Source organism: Lissotriton vulgaris, chromosome 3_1 (assembly GCF_964263255.1).
Source record: "Lissotriton vulgaris chromosome 3_1, aLisVul1.2, whole genome shotgun sequence".
Classification (NCBI taxonomy): domain Eukaryota; kingdom Metazoa; phylum Chordata; class Amphibia; order Caudata; family Salamandridae; genus Lissotriton; species Lissotriton vulgaris.
This window is the reverse complement of record NC_141689.1, coordinates 1780765482-1780786638: the sequence shown is the minus strand read 5'-3', so window position 1 is coordinate 1780786638 and position 21157 is coordinate 1780765482. Positions and strand designations below refer to the sequence as shown.

General features: G+C 52.0%; 1 protein-coding gene across 2 annotated transcripts in view; it reads right to left on the bottom strand.

Annotated features, from left to right (window-relative positions):
- Positions 1-21157, bottom strand: part of ANXA5 (annexin A5) — an 846782-nt gene that overhangs the window by 578410 nt on the left and 247215 nt on the right. The gene's annotated exons all lie outside the window — the stretch shown is intronic.

Genomic DNA, 21157 nt, shown 5'->3' with positions numbered 1-21157 from the left:
AGGAATCTGTGTGTCCATTTTAGGGTTAGGTATAGGTATACTACACCTACAGCAAAGGGTGATTACACGACTTTGCCCCAGCTGTCATGCAGCCAGTTGTGTCAAATGTAGGAGGCCAGCCAGGGGTGGCATAATACATGCTGCAGCCCCTGGCAGCCCTGGGTACACCTATGCCCTGAGTTACAGGGTCTGATAAGGTGGCCCAGTACCAATTGGTAGATGCACCTAGGGTACATGAGGTAATTTAGAGAGAGAGCAGTAGGCCTGGGGTCCTGATTGGCAGGGTCCCAGGTCGACTATGTCCAAAACCAGCTAAAACACAGGGCAAAAAGTTGGGGGCAACCATAGTCAGGATGTACCTTCCTACACAACCCCCCCCCAAACGAAAGGAGATAAGGCTATCCTTGTCCAGGTAAGCCTCTATTACCTAAGTGGCCATATAAGGAAGGACCAGCTCTGGCTTGGTTTCCCCCTGTGTCATGGTCCACTAGGCAACCCCTCACCCTAAGGGTATCTGAGGGTCTCCACCATAGGGAATCTCTGTCTCTGGTGTGTCTTGGGAAAGAAGAAGGCTGATGTGGGGATGGAGTACTGAAGTGAGGCTCCTCTACCTTTGGGCTCAACTTCCTCCAATCACCATTCATCATGTGTGCCTTTCTTTCTTTAGCTGAGATGCACTGAGCTCTCAGGGTCAGCCTCTGGCTACCTAACGCTGGAGGCTGGGTCCCTCTGTTTGGCTTACTGGAGGGACAGGTCAGGTCTGGGGTTTTTAGGCCCCATGTTTGGCTGTGCCCAACAGTGTCCAGCTGTGGGAGTTCCCTAACTACTTTTAAGGGGGATCCCTCAGGAGTCTGTTCTATTTTCACTTGGCTAGGTTTACCAGCTTCAGTGATCCTAATCTGTTGATTAAGGGGTTCTTTTGGACAGGGGGCCCTTTTGGGTCCACCACTGGCCTCCCTGATCTCTTCAGCCCTGGGCTGACTGAGGCAGGGTAGAGAGGTGCAGGTTACCTGCTCCAGACTGGGTCCCACCTGGGAAGGTTCCACTGCCATCAGGGGCTCTGCCAGGCTAGGCCTGACTACCTCTGGGGCAGTTCCTTCAACAGGGGTAGAGTCAGTTCCCTGAGGAGGCTGGCTCTCACCTAGTGTCTGGGAGGGGGAAGACTTTTCTTCCTCCTCAATGCTCTCTGTTTGAGTGGAGTGATCCATTGTTTCAGGCTTCACAACCTCACTATCTGTTTGAGTAGAGGCTGAGACCATTTCAGCCTTGCCAACCTTTTTAGGAGGGCACTCAGTTTGTGTTTGGGCTGTGACTGTCACAGCCCTCCTATCCTGTTCTGGAAAGTCTGTCTGAGCCTGGGCAGTGGCTACCACTGCCCTTCCAACCTTTTCAGGGAGGAATGGTGCTTGGACTGGGGCTGTAGCTATTACTGCCCCACTAACCTGTCTGGATAGGCCTATCATTCTGGAATGAGTTTCTTGTTCCACCTCAGCCCATGCTGAGAGTTCCAGGTCATTCCCCAGTAAGCAATCTACAGGTAGGTTATCTGTCACTGCCACTCTCATGGGCCCTGTGACATTACCCCAACTGAGCTTGACTACTGCCATGGGATGCCTTCTCTTCATTCCATGAATGTCTGTCACCTGATAAGTAAAACCAGGGGCCAGTTGAGCAGAGGGGACCAGATGGTCACTCACCATGGTGAGGCTGGCTCCTGTGTCTCTGAATGCCTCAACTTTCTGACCATTCACTAAAACTTCTTGTCTATACTTTCCCAAGATGTGGGGTCCAGTAGTGAAGTTGGCAAACCCCATGCCAGTCTCACAGACAAGAGTGTGGTCAGGGAACCTGGCTAGGCCATAGTCCTCCTGATTGCCCAAAGTAATGCCCACCACATTCTTGGGGGCACTCCCACCACCTGGGGGATTACCACTAGTGGTAACAGGAGGTTTAGGAGTATTACCTGGGGGTACGTTTCCCTTATTACCATTTTTAGGGCAACTGACATCACTTTTGTAATGACCCACCTGTTTACAGGTATGGCAGTAAGGTTTCTTTTGTTCTGAAGGAGTGTTCTGGGACCCACCACCCTTGTTGGAGTTTTGGGGCCCTTGGGAAGTCTTCTCTGAGGATTTATCCCCACCCTTCTCTTGAGGCTTGGTTGATTCCTTTTTCTGGTCACCACCCTGGTTTTTAGGCCTAACCCTGGTTCTGACCCATTTGTCTGCCCTCTTACCCAATTCCTGTGGAGAGGTCAGATCAGAGTCTACCAGGTGCTGATGTAATAACTGGTTCTGACAATTATTTAAGATTTGCTCCCTCATAATTAGATTATACAATCCTTTAAAATCAGTAACCTTACTACCCAGTAGCCAGCCTTCAAAAGCCTTAGTGGCACAATCAACAAAGTCAGTCCAATCTTGAGACTGAGTTTTCTGGGTGTCTCTGAACAGCATCCTGTATTGTTCAGTGGTTAAACCAAACCCATCAACCAGTACATTTTTCAAGACTTGGTAATTGTTAGCATCCTCCACCCTTGTGGTGAGGAGCTTATCTCTACCTTTACCATCAAAGGAGAGCCACAAGATAGCTGCCCACTTACTTTGGGGAACACCCTGCACAGTGCAGGCTCTCTCCAAAGCAGTAATCCATTTGTGGATGTCATCCCCTTCTTTAAAGGGGGGCACTATCTTATTCAGGTGCTTTGTATCAAAACTCCTTTCCCTATTGCTAGGTTTATTGCTGCCACCAGTGGGAACTAGCCCACATAATTCTTGCTCTCTAGCAAGGGCAAGTCTCTCTTTGGCCAGGGCAAGTTCTTCCCTTTCAATCCTCAGTTTGACTGCCCTTTCTTCAGCTTCATACACTCTCCTCTTAGGGGAAGACATCCCTCTGTGAGAAGAGTTGAGAGAGCCATTGGTTCGAAAGGATCTGTTAGAGCCTCTTGATAGAGACCTAACTCGTCCATTCCCAATGTTAAGCTGACCTGAGAGTGGGCCCAGGGGTCCCCTAGTACCAAGCTCATGTCTGCTTAAGTTGGACCTGCTTAGTCTACTGACCTCTAGCTGTCCCTTATCTGCCTCATCCCCTGACAACTCATCCTCCTCCTCAGCATCATCTGCCTCATGGAGGGGATGGATATCAAAGGGACCCTGTAAGGAGGGCAAACTTCCATCTGGATTAGAAGGGTCTGGGTTACCAGCCCTACTGGCATCATAAGCCTCTAAGAGACCAATCAGAAAGGAAGTGGTGGGGTTAGACCCCTGTTTTAGTTTCCTGAGAGTACACACTTGTCTCATCTCATGGAAGCTAAGAGCAGCATATTTTGAAGTAAGGACCTGTGGAGGGTCCACTGACACAAGGGGATACTCAGAGTTTCCTCCTTTGTCTGACATGCTGATTCTAGTGTGGTGTAAGTGATGCACCTACCTACACTATGTGTTACCTACTGATCCCTTGCTAGAGTTGCAGCCAAGGTGTGCTAAGCCTTGAGGAGCTACAACAGCTGGTTCAGTAGAACTCAGAGTATTCTAAGCTTTAGTTATATGTACCTAACAGTACTTATGTGATCTTTCAACAAGATATTCTTAGGATACGTGTGGTAAAACAACAGCAAGCTCAAATCCCAACCGCTGCTCACCAATGTGAGAAGGTGGCCTGATATGCAGTGCTCACTATTCTAGTGAACACTATGTATCAGTCCAGCAACCCTTATTGATGATTGGTTGTAAGTCAACCTTATAGACCAGCTATCCTAGTAGCGTGGATACGAGCAGTCTAAGGCTAAAGACTCGAGAGGGCGCGTTAAGCCAGCTGTTTACCACACATATACCCCTTGAATACCAAGTGAAAGGACACCACACAAGTGTTATGAAAATAAACAGTTATTTATTTAAAGATCACAACAGCCCTGTACTCTTTATGAGGACAGGGTACTAAGCACAAACCAAAACTCTTACAAAAATACTTAAGTTAGCACAGTATATACAAATGCCCGAGGGGCACGGAAAACCATATACTCTGAAAGTGGAATGCGAAATTCCTAGCAGGTAAGTACAATACTAATAGCTTTTGGAATCGCTAGGACTTGACTAGGGAATCGTTAGATTACGTCTAGGAGGCCTAGGGGACTCGGGTGCAGTGTGTGCACTCTCACGCGAGATGCGGGACAAAAGTCTATGGTAGCTAGGAAATAGAAAGTTAGTGTTCTCGGGCGAACCCGACCTGGTAGGGAGAAAACGAAAGTAGATTCTGACCCTTGGATAGTGAGGCTATGCTGGGGCACCGAAATGCCGAAGTTACCTAGCCCAGGGGCTGCAGCTGCATAGGTCTGAAAAGACGTCGGGAATCCTCGTAGACGGACCAGGAGCCGGAAGAAAAGATGCTGGCCGGTGACCAGTGAAGAAAGTTCAGTCGGATCCAAGCCTGGATCTTGAAGATAGATGACACCTGAAAGCAGAGGGGACCAAGTTCGAGACTACTAGCCAGTAGTCAGTGGGCACCAGGAGGGCACCGGATGGTAGCCACCTCGACTAGGTGAGTGGGTGACGCTTGACTCGAAGATCTCACGGACCAGGAGGCGTTGTCGGCGACCAGGATGGAGGATCGAGCTGTCCCACGAAGATGGAAGCTGTCGGCGTCGCTGGACCCAGGATTGGGCAACAAAGCCTTGGCAAATTCAAGCCCACGCGGTGGACCTAAAATGGCGTCTGGAGTGGACCAGGAGGGTCCGGGGTGCCTCTCTTGAAGAAGGAAGCAAAGGCCAGCCTGGAGCAACCAGACCAGCAGTCGTGAAGTCGTTGGGCGTCGTTCAGAGGGCCACAAGCCAGCCGGCTAGTAGCCAAACAACGCGGTGCACAGCAAACAGCAGAAGGGCCCCACGCAGATCGTGGAGATGCAGGGGGGCTGATCTTGGGTGCTGGAGCTGCGCAGGGTCGGGGCTTCTCGGACCCCAAAGCACTCACCAGTGGAGGACACGGTGGGCTTGCAGTAAAGATGTCGTGCAGTCTTGGCGATCGTCGGTCCCTTGAGGTCTCGTCGCACTCACGGTTCTCAGCTGGGCTGTAGAGGTGAGTAGAGGTCAGAGGTGCCAGGGAAGCCGGGTCTCGTCGAGCTGGGTCGTCGGATTCGTGATGAAGGACTTGCAGCAGACCGCAGTGTTCTTTAGGATGGTGCCTGCGGATGCAGGGTGACTACTCCTTAGCCACAAGGGAGAATCTTGAAGAAGAAATCGTGAAGTCCTTTCGAAGAAAGTGGTATCTTGATTCCAAAGATGATCTAATTTTAACAGGGGGCCCGCTCCCATCTTTATACTAAAAAAGGGGGCTGACCCGGTGACTAGGTCCTGCCTATGGGTGGGACTAGGTGGGGGGTGGTTACACCCCTCAGCCATGCCGGACTTCCCCAGGCCAGGGGCTGGTGTGCCCCTGGAACTGGTTCAGACCGGCCTATGCGTAGTGAGCACCGGGGTGCCACTCAGCAGTCACCTTCCTGTAAAGCCCTGCCTACCCAGGATACACAAAACCATGTCTGGGACGGTGCTAGCACCGCCCCTGACAGGAAACCCTTTGTCCAGGCTCCCCTCACTGGGAGGACTCCCAGCTGCAGGGGGTCAGACTCGTGTCTGTGGTGGCAGCATCCATTTTGTGGAGCTGAGGCTTCAGTTAACTTTAACCGGGGTTCACAGTTACATACATGTCGTGTCCCTCTAGAAGGGTGGAATGCTAACCCCGTCGCCAGAATTGGCGAGGGGTTAGTATTCCAATTCGTATGACACCTTACTCGACATGTTTTGATAAAGCAATACCAAAGATAGCATTTAACCGCGAGGATTATAATGCACTTAAGAGTATATGGTATGCGATATCATGGAACAGCTATTAGGACTTGATTCCGCAAGCTGCAGACAGGCTCAGCTCATGCCAGAGCACCATCTCACACGATTCCAAGCACTCTGCCTTCAGGATTGTCAAGGCCTGCCATAGGAGTGACTGATAGGAATCTGTGTGTCCATTTTAGGGTTAGGTATAGGTATACTACACCTACAGCAAAGGGTGATTACACGACTTTGCCCCAGCTGTCATGCAGCCAGTTGTGTCAAATGTAGGAGGCCAGCCAGGGGTGGCATAATACATGCTGCAGCCCCTGGCAGCCCTGGGTACACCTATGCCCTGAGTTACAGGGTCTGATAAGGTGGCCCAGTACCAATTGGTAGATGCACCTAGGGTACATGAGGTAATTTAGAGAGAGAGCAGTAGGCCTGGGGTCCTGATTGGCAGGGTCCCAGGTCGACTATGTCCAAAACCAGCTAAAACACAGGGCAAAAAGTTGGGGGCAACCATAGTCAGGATGTACCTTCCTACAGACGGTCTCTTAGCCTCCTTTAAAATGATCATGCATTCGGGAGGCAGGTTCAAATGTCCGTATTGCAGGACCTCAGGAGCCATGCTGTTAGGTTCAATGATGGGAGGTTGGGATGCATTATACTCCCATTCATTTTGCTCAACAGTTCCGGCCTGCAAGGGAGTCGTTTGTGTGGACACACAGACAGATGTAGAAGGTCCGGATACCACCACTGCTGAGGCCAGTCTGGAGCAATCAGGATCATTACCATGTTCGTCCTGAGGAGCTTGGAAACCACTCTCGGAATCAGTGCCAGGGGAGGAAACGCGTATGCGAACATCCCTGCCCAATCCAACAGCAGAGCGTTCCCCTGCGTCCCTGGCCTGTGGAACCTGGACGCGAAGGCGCGGCATTTGGTGTTTGTCGTCTGCAAACAAGTCTATGGATGGACGCCCCCAGCAACGAAAAAGCTCTACTACTTAGTCGCTTAGCACCCAGTCTGGCTGATCTTCGAAGTGCCTGCTGAGTGCGTCTGCCTTGACGTTCAGCTCGCCCGGAAGGTGCACCGCCACTACTGTGAGACCTCGAGCGAGAAGCCAATGCCATATTGCCTGAGCCTCTCGAGACAGTGGGCGAGATTTTGTGCCTCCTTGTTTGTTCAGATAGAACATGGTTGTCGTATTGTCCGTCTGAACCAGGACTGAGCTGGAGTTGATCGCTGGCAGGAAAGCTTTGAGAGCCAGGAATACCGCTCTGAGTTCCAGCATGTTGATGTGGTATGTCTGCTCCTGCGCAGACCACTGGCCTTGAATCTGAAGCGGACCCATGTGTGCTCCCCAGCCTTGCAGGGAGGCATCTGTAACTATAGATTGGGACGGAATGGGTTGGTGAAACGGCACTCCCACCATCACATTGTTTCTCCGAGTCCACCATCTGATGGACTCGTCGCCTGGGAGAGATGGATTCGCTCCTCCCAACGTCCTGTCGCTTGGTCCCACTGATCCTCCAGAGCCTGTTGTAGAGGACGCATTCTCAGCCTGGCGTTTGGGATGAGAAAGATGCAGGACGCCATGGAACCCAGTAGAGATGCTACTTGTCGTGCTGTTGGAAGCAGAGACTCTAGCAGAATCCCACATTTCTGTTTCATGGAAGAAAGTCTCTCCTCCGAAGGAAACGCTTTTCCCACGCTGGTGTCCAGAACGGAGCCTAGGTAGTGGATGGATTGCGTAGGCCGCTGGACTGACTTCTCCAGGTTCACATGGAGGCCGAGCCTGTGAAGTTGGTGCAGGCACAGTTGCAGATCTTGCGTTACCCGTACCGGAGATGGACCCTTTAGGAGCCAGTCGTCCAGGTATGGGTAAATGAAGAGACCCTTCTTGTGAAGAAAAGCCGCCACCACTGCCATGCATTTGGTGAAGACTCGTGGTGCGGACTTGAGACCGAAGGGTAACACCTTGTACTGGTAGTGTTTGTTTCCCACAACAAACCTTAGGTACTTGCGATGTTGTTGCGCAATCGGGATGTGAAAGTACGCATCTTGCAGATCCACCGAACACATCCAATCTCCGGCTTGTAGATGAGGACATATCTGGTGAAGCGCTAACATGCAGAACTTTTCCTTGATGATAACCTTGTTTAGGAGTCGTAGGTCGAGTATTGGTCTGAACTTGTCCTCCTGATCTTTTTTGGGGACAAGGAAATATCTGGAGTAAACTCCTTTTCCTCTTACAGCGAGAGGAACTTTTTCTATCGCTCTTTTTTGCAACAGGATTTTTACCTCTCGTCGGAGCAAGCTTAGTTGGTGAGGGCAAGAGCTCTTCGGAGGGACGCTCTTTGGAAGAGCACGAAAACGTATCCTGTATCCTTTGCGCAGTATATTCAGCACCCACTGATCTCTTGTGATGCTGGCCCACTCTGCCAGATGTTGTGAAGCACTTCCCCCCCCCCCCCTCACTGGAGTGGGCAACGGCGTCAGAGGAAGCCACTGTTCAGGCCTTTCCTCCTCTCGTGGTGTTGGAGGACTGTTGGTGACCTCCTGTACCTCTGCTGGGCTTGTCACGAAACTGGGGTTTTCCTTGAGTTTTGGTTTGGGACCACTGAGGGGTTTGAACCCTCTGTTGAGCCCCTCTCCCCCTGTTGGTCTTGAAGCGGCACTTGAATTCCTTTTTCTTCTCCAAGCCCACTGCCTTCACCGTGTCCAGCTCAGTCTTCATTCGGGTCATCTCTTCGTCCGCATGTTCGCCGAAGAGAGCGGACCCCGAAAAGGGAAGATTCAGAATCCGATGCTGAGCATCCGGTTTCAGACCTGTAAGGTGCAACCAGGCCGATCTTCTGGCACAAACTCCATGGGAATAGGAGTGAGCCGAAAGCACCGCCCCATCCGCGGCCGTGCTCATCTGGTTCGCCACCAGACACCCCTCCGTAACAGTTTCTTCAAAGTCCTGCTGGTCCTCTTTTGGTAGCTTGGCTTTAAATCTTTCCAGCGAGTCCCATAAGGCCCTGTCATACCGACCCAGAAGCGCAGCTGCACTAGCGACCTTAAGAGTGGAAGCAGCAGAGTTGCAAACCTTTCGACCCCAGGAGTCTTGAGTTTTGCGGTCCTTATCCGGCGGGATTGAAGAGGAACCAGCAACCGCATGTGTCTTCCTCGCCGCCGCCACAATGACAGAGTCTGCTGGAGGGTCAGATTTCACAAACACCGGAGGCCGCCGGTTTGTACTTCTTTTGAATGCGGACCGGGACTGCTCTGATTGCTGCTGGGGTTAGGAAAACCTCCTTGACAGGGTCCATAATCCCCGGAACTAAAGGCAGCAGAGGTCTAGAGATGGCCTTCTTGTGTAAGGTTTCAAAAATGACTGTCGTCGTTACTTGAGGGACAGACATCTCGATGTTCAGTTTAAGCGCACCTCTTTGCAGTACATCCAGATACGTGCCAATATCATCCACTGGGGAGGACCTGGACGTTGGACTGTCCGTCAAAGTCGGGGAGTAGTCCCTCTTGGACGATCTGGTAGAAGAGGTTGAAGAAGTAGACGGAGTACGTCTATGTCTTCGGTGAGCACTGAGTCTTCGCTCCCGTGACCTCCTTGAATGCTCCTCCCGTCTAGGGGAACGAGATCTGATCCGATCTCTTGTCCGATGTTCCTTTCTAGGAGATCGGGATGTCCTGGGAGATCTGGCTGGCGATCTCACGGGAGATCTGCCCCGAGGAGATCGAGACCTTTTCCGACCTTCCATTCTAGGTTCCCCTCTAGGAGAACGGGATCTTCTTGGCGCTTTGGTGGGTAGTTTCACAGGGGATGTGCGCCTGGGAGGGCTACGCTTGTCCATCTCCTCCACCAGGTCTTGGAGAGGAGACCTGTGGTCTGGGCTGGCATATTCCTGCATACGCTTGGTAGGCCCAGCATGTCGCCAATGGTCCAAGGATCTGTACCATCTAGGTGACAGCCTGATGCGCCCTGTCGATGGATCTGGACGACGCTCAGGAGTTCTGTGTCTAGGGCTTCTGGACCTTGAATGCTCAGTTGAGGAGCCAGAGGACCGATAAGATGAATGGTGAGAAGCAGATTCCGTCACCATGATCGTATCTGAATGTCTCGACGTCGAGTGTTCTATTCTCGCCGTCGAACGCCTTTGGGGAGTCGGAGGATCAAACAATCTCGACCCCGAATGTCCATGAGAGGTTCTGTCGTCTCAACGTCGAGCGGCGATGAGTAGCCGTCGACGGAGCCCTCTGCTTCGACGTCGAGCGGCGGTGTCCGGCCGCCGACGAAGACCTCTGCCTCGACGTCGACCGACGATGTCCTGTCGCCGACGGAAGCTTTTCTCTCGATGTCGAACGACCTCGTCCTGTCGTCGACGGAGCTTTCTGCCTCGACGTCGAACGGCGATGGTCGGCCGTCGACAGATCTCTGCCTCGACGTCGAATGCCTGTGCGACGACGGCGGAGGGGTATTGGGCACCCTCGACGCCGAGCGCTGATGCTGCACTGACTGGGACTGCGTCCTCGACGCCGATCGACGAGCTACTGTCGACGGCTGAGGGGTCTTGGTCCTCGACGCAGATTGCCGCTTCTTGGACGACAGCGGAGGGGTCACACCTAGACGCCGGTCGTCGCCTGGTTGACGACGGCGAAGTGACCTCCCGAGACGCAGTTCGTCGCCTGGTTGACGACGGCGGAGGGGTAATGGATCTCGACGCCGACCGGTTGACGGCGGCGGAGGGGATTTCGACGACGGAGCTGGTTCTTTCGACGTAGTCGGCGTACCTGGTCTTCTCAACGGCGAACCCGCCGTCGACGGTAGTTTCGAAGAGGAAAACTCCACCTGTGGTTCTTTTCTCAGCGCCGAGCTCGACGCTGAAGTTGAAGGGTATGAAGACTTCTTTCTTGAAGATGTATGAGTCTTCTTGGAGCCCTTCTTCACTGGAGATCTCCCTCTTGAAGCTCTGTGAGCCAGGCCATAAATTCGAAATCTTTCCCTGTCCTTGAGAGTTCTTCCTGACAGGTTCTCACAATGTGGACAGGTGCCTGGATCATGATCTTCAGGTAGGCAAAGGATACAGACGTCGTGGCTGTCTGATTTTGCCTTCTTGTTGCCACAAGAAGGGCATTTATCAAAGAGTGAAGGCATTCTCAGAGGAAAATGCTCACCAAACTGCTGAAAACAAGCAGTATCTTACTTGACTAGATGTAAGACGTCGAAGTAAGAGCAAAAGTTGACAAAAAAGAAGTATTTTTCTGTCAAAAACCAGAAAAATAGTGGAGCTGTGTAACCAGGGTCCTTCACTGAAGGAGCCGGAAAGAACAACTGACCTAACTGTCACCCCTGGGGCATGATGGGATACAGGGGGTCAGGAGTGCCTTAAAGGCACAGTGTCAGTTTTTTGCTATTCAGCTACAGGTTAGCTTTTCAGTCTTTTTAGACTGTGTGTTTGCAATGCAGCCTGGGAGCTTCTTATGCTTCCAGTGAGTTATGAGAATTTCTACTTCTTTCTGAGCATTAAAACAATTTTTAAACAATCTTTGGTGTTGTTTCTCATGTTTCTAATGCTTACTATATATGTATGGTGGAAATTCTTCACAGCATATTTCAGCTCTAATGTGATTTGGCTGCTATTGCTTGTTTTTATATATATATTATTTATATATATGTGTATATATATGTGGGGCACATATAATAGTGTTTCCGGGGTCCCGCGCATGGGCAGGAATATTCTAATGCTTATGACTATTGATGAGGATCCCCTGGAAGAGAAAGAGGAAATACACAAAACAACGATGTTGATTGTGATATTAAATATAAGTTTTGTAAATTAAATTCTCTTGTGTGTGAATGTATGACAGAGTACACTAGACAACTAAATTAAGACGTGTGCACAGACCTGTAGCAATCCATAGGACCTCTGGTCTTTAACACAGGGGGTTCAGGGTTAACCTCATGTTGGCACCACCCCACGATAACCGAACTCATGTACACCTGTTGCAGGCACCACTCCCTACCACACATTTCCAAAACCCTGTGTCTGCCATCTTGTGGGATGTTGAAGCCACATCTTCCTCATCAGAAGAACAAGATTGTTGTTTTGTGGTTTGGAGCCACAATAGCAATCTTTCCTCTGTCCTTGAGGGTTTTGTTAGAGAAGGCGCAACAAATCTTACAGTCTCTCACATCATGCCTGGGATATAGGCAGTAAGGAGTAGTTTCTGTCCTGTAACTCCAGTTCTGTAGTAGGGGTATCTGTTATAGTCATAATCTAGTGAATAGTCCCGCCCATGTGCGTGGACCCCGGCAATCAAAAATATTCTCTTAAGTTGTCAAATCATGCAGAAACTGTAATCACAGGCTAAACTGTCCAGTACTTCAACTAGAAGTTCCACCAAACACCACACACAACACAGCCTGCCCAGTTTCTACCATAGAGAAACTTAGTTCTACCAGTAAAAGACTCTGGAATTATAGAGAGAAAGGCATGGACAGACAAGCCCCATAGGCTGCCATTATGTGGCTTAAATAGGATACTGTGCCTTTAAGAGAACTTTCCAGAACTTTCTCCCAGTATCCCAGAATGCACAGCCGGTCCCTTTTACTTTCAGTTCTTTTTGAAAGCGTAGCACACCAGACCTGCAGCATTCCTTGCATGAATAATTATCTCCACCGGGGAGGAGGGCAGGCGCTTATGACTATAACAGAGATACCCCTACTACAGAACTGGAGTTACAGGACAGAAACTACTCCTTCTGTAGTAGGGGATTTCTGTGTATAGTCATAATCTAGTGAATAGAATGGCAAGCCCATCCCCACACCAAAGCGGCGGTGGAGAGAAGAAATTAACACCACTATTGTGAAAAACTATTCCGCAGCGAAGCCTGCCCAACCGGAGCATCTGCCCTGGCATCAGTGTCCAGACAGTAATGCTTAGCAAAGGTATGAACCGACTGTAGGAGGGTGGATACCTGACTATGGTTACCCCCAACTTTTTGCCTGGTGTTTTGCTGGTTTTCCGACTTAGTTGACCTGGGACCCTGCTATTCAGGGCCCCAGGCCTACTGCTCTCTCTGTAAAATGGATTCCATGTACCTTAGGTACATATCTAATTGGATACTGAGTCACCTTATCAGTCCCTGTACAGTGTACCTTAGGTACCCAGGGCATAGGTGTACCCAGGGCCTACCAGGGGCTGCAGCATGTATTATGCCACCCCTGGCTGGCCATCTAAATCTGACACAACTGGCTGCACGACAGCTGGGGCAAGGTGGTGTAATCACCCTTTGCTTTAGATATAGTATACCTATATCTAACCCTAAAATGGACACATGTATTCCTATCAGTCACTCCTATGGCAGGCCTTAACAATCCTGAAGGCAGAGTGCTTGGAATTATGTGAGATGGTGCTCTGGCATGAGCTGAGCCCGTCTGCAGCTTGCGGAAAAAAGTCCTAATAGCTGTTCTATGATAAGGCGTACCATATACTCTTAAATGCATTATAATCCTCGCGGTTATTTGCTATCTTTGGTATCGCTTGATCAAAACATGTCGAGTAAGGTGTCATACGAATTGGAATACTAACCCCTCGCCAATTCTGGCAACGGGGTTAGCATTCCACCCTTCTAGAGGGACACGACATGTATGTAACTGTGAACCCCGGTTAAAGTTAACTCGAGCCTCAGCATCACAAAATGGATGCGGCCACCACAGACACAAGTCTGACCTCCTGCTGCTGGGAGTCCTTCCAGCGAGGAGAGCTTGGACAAAGGGTTTCCTGTCAGGGGCGGTGCTAGCACCGACCCAGACAGGGTTTTGTGTATCCTAGGTAGGCAGGGCTGAATAGGAAGGTGACTGCAAGTGGCACCACGGTGCTCACTATGCATCTGCCAGTCTAAACCGGTTCCAGGGGCACACCAGCCCCTGAGCTGGGGAAAGTCCGGCATGGGAGAGGGGTGTAACCACCCCCCTTCCTGGTCCCACCCATGGGCAGGACCTAGTCCCGTACCAGCCCTTTCTTTAGTATAAAGGTGGGATTCGATAATTCCGAATCTTGATGACTTTCCACGAAAGAACTCTTGAACCTTTCAGAAGACTCTCCCTTGTGGCTAAGGAGTAGCCACCCTGCACCCGCAGGCACCATCCAAGCATCCCGGTCTGCTGTAAGTCTCTCCTCCGGATCAAGACTGCCCAGCTCGACGAGAACCGGCTTCCCTGGCACCTCTGACCTCTACCTGCATCATCACCCCAGCTGAGATTCATGGGTGTGACGAGACCGAGGGACCGGCCATCTTCAGGACTGCACGAGGCTTGCCCAGCACGACCGCCGAGGGATCCTCGAGTGAGTGCTTTGGGGTGTGAGAAGCCCCAACCCTGAGCAGCTCCAGCACCGAAGTTCAGCCTCCCAGCATCCACGAGATCTGCGTGGGGCCCTTCTGCTCTTTGCTGCTCACCGCGTTGTCCGGCCACTTGCCTGCTGGCTTGAAGCCCTCTTGACGACGCACCACGACGACAACACCGCTGGTCTGGTTGCTCCAGACTGGCCCTTGCGCCCCTCCAACAGAGGAGCACCCCGGCCCCTCCTGGTCCATTCCAGACGCCATTTTAAGTCCACCGCGTGGGCTTGCATTTGCCAAGACTTGTTGCCCCAATCCTGGGTCCAGCGACGTCGACAGCAGATACCATCGTGGGACAGCTCGCACCTCCATCCTGGTCGCCGACAACGCCTCCTGGTCCGTGAGACTGCAGAGCCCAGCATCGCCCACTCACCTGGTCGAGGTGACTTCGTCCGGTGCCATCCTGGTGCCCATCTAATCACTGACTAGTGATTCAGAACTTGGTCCCCTCTGCTTACAGGTGTCTTCAATCTTCGATCCAGGTTTGGATCACTTCGAACTTCATCACTGGTCGCCTGCCAGCAACTTCTTTCAGGCTCCATAGACTGCAACAAGGATTCCCGACGTCTTTCCAGACCTATGCATCCGCAGCCCCTGGGCTAGGTAACCTGAGCATTTCGGTGCTCCAGCATAGCTTAACTATCCAAAGGTCCAGATCCTTTTTCGTTTCAGCTCTACCTAGTCGGATTCGTCCGATAACACTAACTTTACGAAATCTAGCATCCATAGACTTTGTTCCGCATCCCGCGTGAGAGTGCACCCTCTGCACCCGATCTCCCTAGGCCCCCTGCTAGTAATCTGAAGGTTCAGTAGTCAAGTCCTAGCGATCCTAAAGCCTATTAGAGTAGTACTTACCTGCTAGTAATTTCGCATTCCACTTTTAGAGTATATGGTTTTTCGTGGCCCTCGGACATTTGTGTAAATTGTGCGACTTTCAGTATTTTCTCAAGAGCTTTGTATTGTGCTTAGCGCCCTGTCCTCATAAAGAGTCCAGGGCTGTTGTGTTCTAAATAAATATACTTTATTTTCATAACTTGTGTGGTGTCCTTTCACTTGGTGTTCAAGGGGCATATGTGATGGTATAACAGCTGGCTTAACACGCCCTCTAGAGTTTAGCCTAAAGACTGCTCTTTTCCATGCTACTAGGATAGCTGGTCTAACGGTTGACTTACAACCAATCATCAATAAGGGTTGTTTGGAATGATACACAGTGATCAATAGAATAGTGAGCACTACATATCAGGCCAACTTCTCACACCAACTTCCAAGTGGCCGCCTTGCAGATCTCTGCAATCGGAACATTACGGAGTAAAGCTGTCGTGGCAGCTTTTCCCCTGGTGGAATGAGCCTTAGGTTTACCCCCCCAAGGTCTTATTAGCTTTTTGGTAACACAACTGTATGCAGGACACAATCCACCTAAAGATGGACTGCTTAGAGGTAGCAAGACCTGTCCTGACCGATCCATAATTGACAAATAATTGGTCTGACCTACGAATATCTTTGGTTTTATCCAGATAAAATGGCAACACCCTCCTAACATCCAAGGAATGAAAGGACCTTTCCACTGGAGATGAAGGATTCTGAAAAAACATAGGCAACGTTATGGTCTGGTTGACATGAAAATCAGAAATAACCTTGGGAAGAAATTTAGGGCGAGTACGCATAACAACCTTAGCAGCATGAAATACAGTACAAGGTTCTTGGCAACACAACGCCTGAATTTCCCTCAACCTGTGGGCCGATGTAATGGCCACGAGGAACGCCGCCTTCCAGGACAGGTGCTGCAACGAAGCCTTATGAATAGGTTCAAAAGGCTCCTTCATTAATCTGGACCGCACCACATTCAATTCCCATGAAGGCGAAGGAAGCCTGACAGGAGGGAAAACTTTCTTCAAACCTCCCAAAAAGTCTTTGATCACACAGATCTGGAAGAAGGAAGTCTGTGAAGGGCATTTCCTGTAGGCAGTCAATGCAGCAAGATGAACCTTAATGGAATGAACATTAAGGCCAAACTGCGCCAAATGTAGAAGGTAAGGAAGGATGACGTCTTCCTTGCACGTCGTCGGGTGATAGTTTTTAGACTGGCACCAGATACAGAACCTCTTCCACTTGTAAGCATAGGAGGTCCGAGAGGAAGGTCTCTTAGACTCCTTCAGTATGTCCATGCAATCCTCGGGTAGATTTAGATGGCCATATTGCAATATCTCAGGAGCCATGCCACCAAACTCAAAGACGAGAGATTGGGGTGCCCCCGAACTTGGTGAGAAGGTCCGGCCTGCACGGCAGCCGAATGTGAGGAAGGAGAGACCGGTGAAGCAGGTCCGTGAACCACCACTGTCTGGGCCATTCCGGGGCAATGAGTATCATCCGAGCCCTGGACCGGGCCAGCTTGATGAGCACCGCCGGAATCAGGGGAATGGGTGGAAAAGCGTACAGAAAGCTGTTCGACCAGATGATCTATAACTCATTCCCCAGCGTCCCCTGCTGGTAGTACCTGGAGGCGAGGTCTCAGCATTTGCTGTTTTCGGGGGTGGAGAACAGATCTACATCTGGAGTCCCCCACCTTGCGAAGACTTCTCCTAGTACTTAGTCGTTTATGACCCATTCGTGGTTTTCCAGAATCAGTCTGCTCAGTGCGTCCGCCTGAACATTCTGCACACCTGGCAGATGGGTAGCCGTTATCGTCAGTCTTCTGGCCAGAAGCCAGTGCTAGATCGCCTGCACCTCCTGCGACAAGATTGCGTGATCGAGCCCCCCTGCTTGTTGAGGCAATACATCGTGGTGGTATTGTCAGTCTGTACAAGCAGAGAGTTGGTCTGAAAGGACGGAAGAAAGGCCTTCAGTGCCAAGTGAACAGCTTTGAGTTCCAGGAAATTGATGTGATACGTGGCCTCCATCGGGGACCACGTTCCTTGAATCTGCAGGTTTCCGGAGTGCGCTCCCCACCCATGGAGAGAAGCATCCGTCACGACAGTCTGCGTGGGAATGTCCTTGTGGAAGGAAACCCCTCTGAGGAGATTTTCCGCTGAACACCACCACTTCAGAGACTGAAGAGCATGCAGAAACCGTCATATCTTGTCGTCCCAAGATCCTTTCCTCTGATCCCACTGGTCTTCCAAGCACTCCTGCAGCGGTCTCATGTGCAGCCATGCGTGTGGCGTCAGGAAGATACAAGAGGCCATCGACCCCAGTAGAGAAGACACCGTCCTCACTGTTGTAGATGGAGTGGTCATTAGAGCCTGAGCTTTCCGAATGAGTGATAATCGTCGCTCTTCCGAAGGAGACACGCTTGCTGACAGCGTATTGATGGAGGCTCCCAAGTACTGTATGCATTGGACCGGAGTCGGGACAGACTTTTCCCTGCAAATCCATCTGTTTGCCTGTCGCAAGTCCAGAATGGGCCTGAACTCGTTCTTGTCTTTCTTGCGAACCAGGAAGAACCGGGAGTACAGACCTCTTCCTCTCTGAGACAGAGGTACGTCTTCTATCGCCCTACGCCCAACGCACACAACAGCAAGGAACTCTTCAACATCATGAAAGAGCTCTCCAACCCCAACGCTGGAAACAACGACATCACCCCTTCGCAAGACCTCTGCAACTCCCTCGCCTCCTACTTCCACAACAAGATCGCGGACATACACAACAGCTTCAGCACTCAACCGACGAACACCACGACCGAATCACCGCCCCCCACAACCACCCTTCGCGCCTGGACTCCGATCAGCACCAAAGACACCGTCCTCACGATGAACTCCATCCACTCCGGATCGCCGACCGACCCCTGCCCTCACCACGTCTTCAACAAGGCCGACGCTATCATCGCACCCCACCTGCGGGACATCATCAACACCTCCTTCGACACCGCTACCTTCCCGGAGAGCTGGAAGCACGCCGAACTCAGCGCTCTACTAAAGAAGCCATCAGCCGACCCCACCGACCTCAAGAACTACCGCCCCATCTCGCTGCTCCAGTTTCCTGCAAAAGTCATCGAGAAGACCATCAACAAGCAGCTGGCCGCCTTCCTCGAGACGAACGGATCCCTCGACCCCTCGCAGTCTGGCTTCCGGGCCAACCACAGCACCGAGACCGCCCTGATCGCAGTCACCGATGACATCAGAGCGCTGCTCGACAACGGAGAAACAGCGGCCCTCATCCTCCTGGACCTCTCCGCGGCCTTCGACACTGTCTGCCATCGTACCCTAGTACAACGCCTCAGCAACGTCGGAGTCCAGGAGAAGGCACTGGAGTGGATCATCTCCTTCCTCGCCGGAAGGACACAGAGTCCGCCTCCCTCCGTTCAGATCTGAAGCCACCGAAGTCATCTGCGGCTTCCCTCAAGGCTCCTCGCTCAGTCCAACCTTCTTCAACATCTACATGAGCCCCCTCGCAGACATTGCACGCCAGCACAACCTCAACATCATCTCCTACGCCGACGACACACAGCTGATCCTCTCCCTTACCAACGACCCAGCCAGAGCCAATCTTCACGAAGGGATGAAAGAGGTAGCCGAATGGATGAAGAACAGCCGCCTGAAACTGAACTCAGATAAGACGGAAGTCCTCATCCTGAGATCCTCACCCGCCGCTTGGGACGACACCTGGTGGCCCCCCGCCCTAGGCAGCGCACCCAAACCAACAGACCACGCACGCAACCTGGGCTTCATCCTGGACTCCTCCCTCTCCATGACCAGACAAGTCAACGCCGTCTCCTCGTCGTGCTTCAACATCCTGCGCATGCTACGTAAGATCTTCCGGTGGATCCCCACCGAGACCAGGAAGACGGTCACCCAGGCCCTCGTCACCAGCCGACTGGACTACGGCAACACCCTCTACGCCGGAACCACCGCCAAACTCCAGAAGAGACTCCAGCGGATCCAGAACGCCTCAGCACGACTCATCCTGGACATCCCCCGTCGCAGCCACATCTCCGGACACCTGAGAGATCTGCATTGGCTTACGGTCAACAAGAGAATCACCTTCCGTCTCCTCACCCACGCACACAAAGCCCTACACAGCCAAGGCCCAGGATACCGCAACAGCCGCCTCAACTTCTACGCTCCCAAACGCCAGCTTCGTTCCACCAGCCACGCCCTCGCTGCCATCCCCCGCATCCGTAGAGCCACCACAGGGGGACGGTCCTTCTCCTACCTCGTCGCCAAGACATAGAACTCCCTCCCCACCCACCTCCGCCTGACCCAGGACCACCTCGCCTTCAGGAAGCAACTCAAGACCTGGTTGTTCGAGCAGTAGCAGATCCCCCCCACCCCCTCCCCCAGCGCCTTGAGACCCTCTGGGTAAGTAGTGCGCTATATGAATGCGTTGATTGATTGATTGATTGATTGATTGATTTCCTTAACAGGATATCTGCCTCTGCCTGGAGCTCGCGCAGCTGACACTGCGAGCTGACCGGTGGAATTGCAGGAGGCGGGCTGGTGAACCGAAGACTGTATCCATTGCAAACAATATTCGGCACCCACTTGTCCCGAGTAATTTTTCTCCACTCTGCCAGAAAAAATTGAATGCTTCCCCCTACCGGAGTGCTTAACAGATCCGGGGGAAGTAAGCTCTCAGGGCCTAGACCTGGCCGGGCCTTTGGTCGCTGGTGCAAACTGTTGGCCTCCTCTGTTCTTCGGGCGTTTCTGGAACGGCTTACGGAACTGTTGTTGCTGCAACTGTCCCAAAGCTTGGCCACGTCCTCTGCCCTGCCCACCGAACAGCCGTTGGAACGAGCGGTACGATTTCTTCGCTTCTTTGGGCTTCTCTAGACCCACAGCCGTGAGTGTTTCGGCCTCCGCCTTCATGCGGGCCATTTCGTCATCCGCATGTTTCCCAAATAGGGTTCCGCCAGAGAATGGAAGATTGGCCACCCTTTGCTGCGCATCTGGTTTCAGTGACGTTAGGCGGAGCCAGGCGTGTCGTCGCTGGTTAATCCCATGGCAAAAGCCATGTGCCGCCAAGAGGGATGAATCTGCTGCAGCGCTGATAATTTGATTGCCTACCAGCATCCCTTCGTTTAGCACTTCCTGGAAATGTTCCCGCTTTTCGCGAGGCAAGTGTTCTGCAAACTGTTCAAGGGAGTCCCAGAGGGCACGGTCGTAGCGTCCCAACAAAGCTGTGGCACTCACAGCCTTCATAGAGGTCGCCGATGTTCCACATACTTTCCTCCCAGTTGAATCCATCCATCTCGACTGTCTGGGGGGACTGTGGATGACGGGTAGGTGGCATGCTGTTTGCGGGCCGCCGTCACAATCACAGAATCCGGAGGAGGTTCCATCCTCAGAAAAGCCGGGTCCGAGTCAGGAGCCCGGTATTTTTCTGCAATCTCGATGGGGCCGCCTTCGTCACCGCAAGGGTGAGGAAAAGGTCCATGGCCGGTTCCTCCAGGCCCGGTAGTAGTGGACGAGACAGGTGTTTCTGGTGCAGTGTCTCGAAAATGACTGATGTCTTAGGCGTAGGCACCGTCAAGGATATGCCCAATTTGGCAGCGCCTCTCAGTAGGACATCATGAAACGCCACCAGGTCATCAACCGGAGACACCCTTGTGTCCGGCGATCCCGACAAAGTCGGAGAGTAGTCCCTGGTCTCGGAGGACCTCGTGCGAGAGAGAGATCTGTGCCTCCTATGGCGGTGTCTCGACCACGTGGACGACCTGCTGCGCGATCGCTCCTTCCTCCTGGAGCGAGAGCGTGACCTCCCGGTACGTGGATGCTACGCAGGTTTCCGTGGGGGTGTCTTCCGTGGTCCATCCTGGGGCCTTGGTCTAGGAGTCCCTTAGGTGGTGTAGGAAGAGGAGGTAGTGACGCCGACCTTTGCGGAGGAACAGGAGGTATCTCCGACCGAGACCCATGCGGTGGAAGCGGTGGTAGTGACAGTTATTTGATGCTATAGTGTCCATTCCCATATCCATTCAGCTTCCCAGGATAGGATCGGAGATCT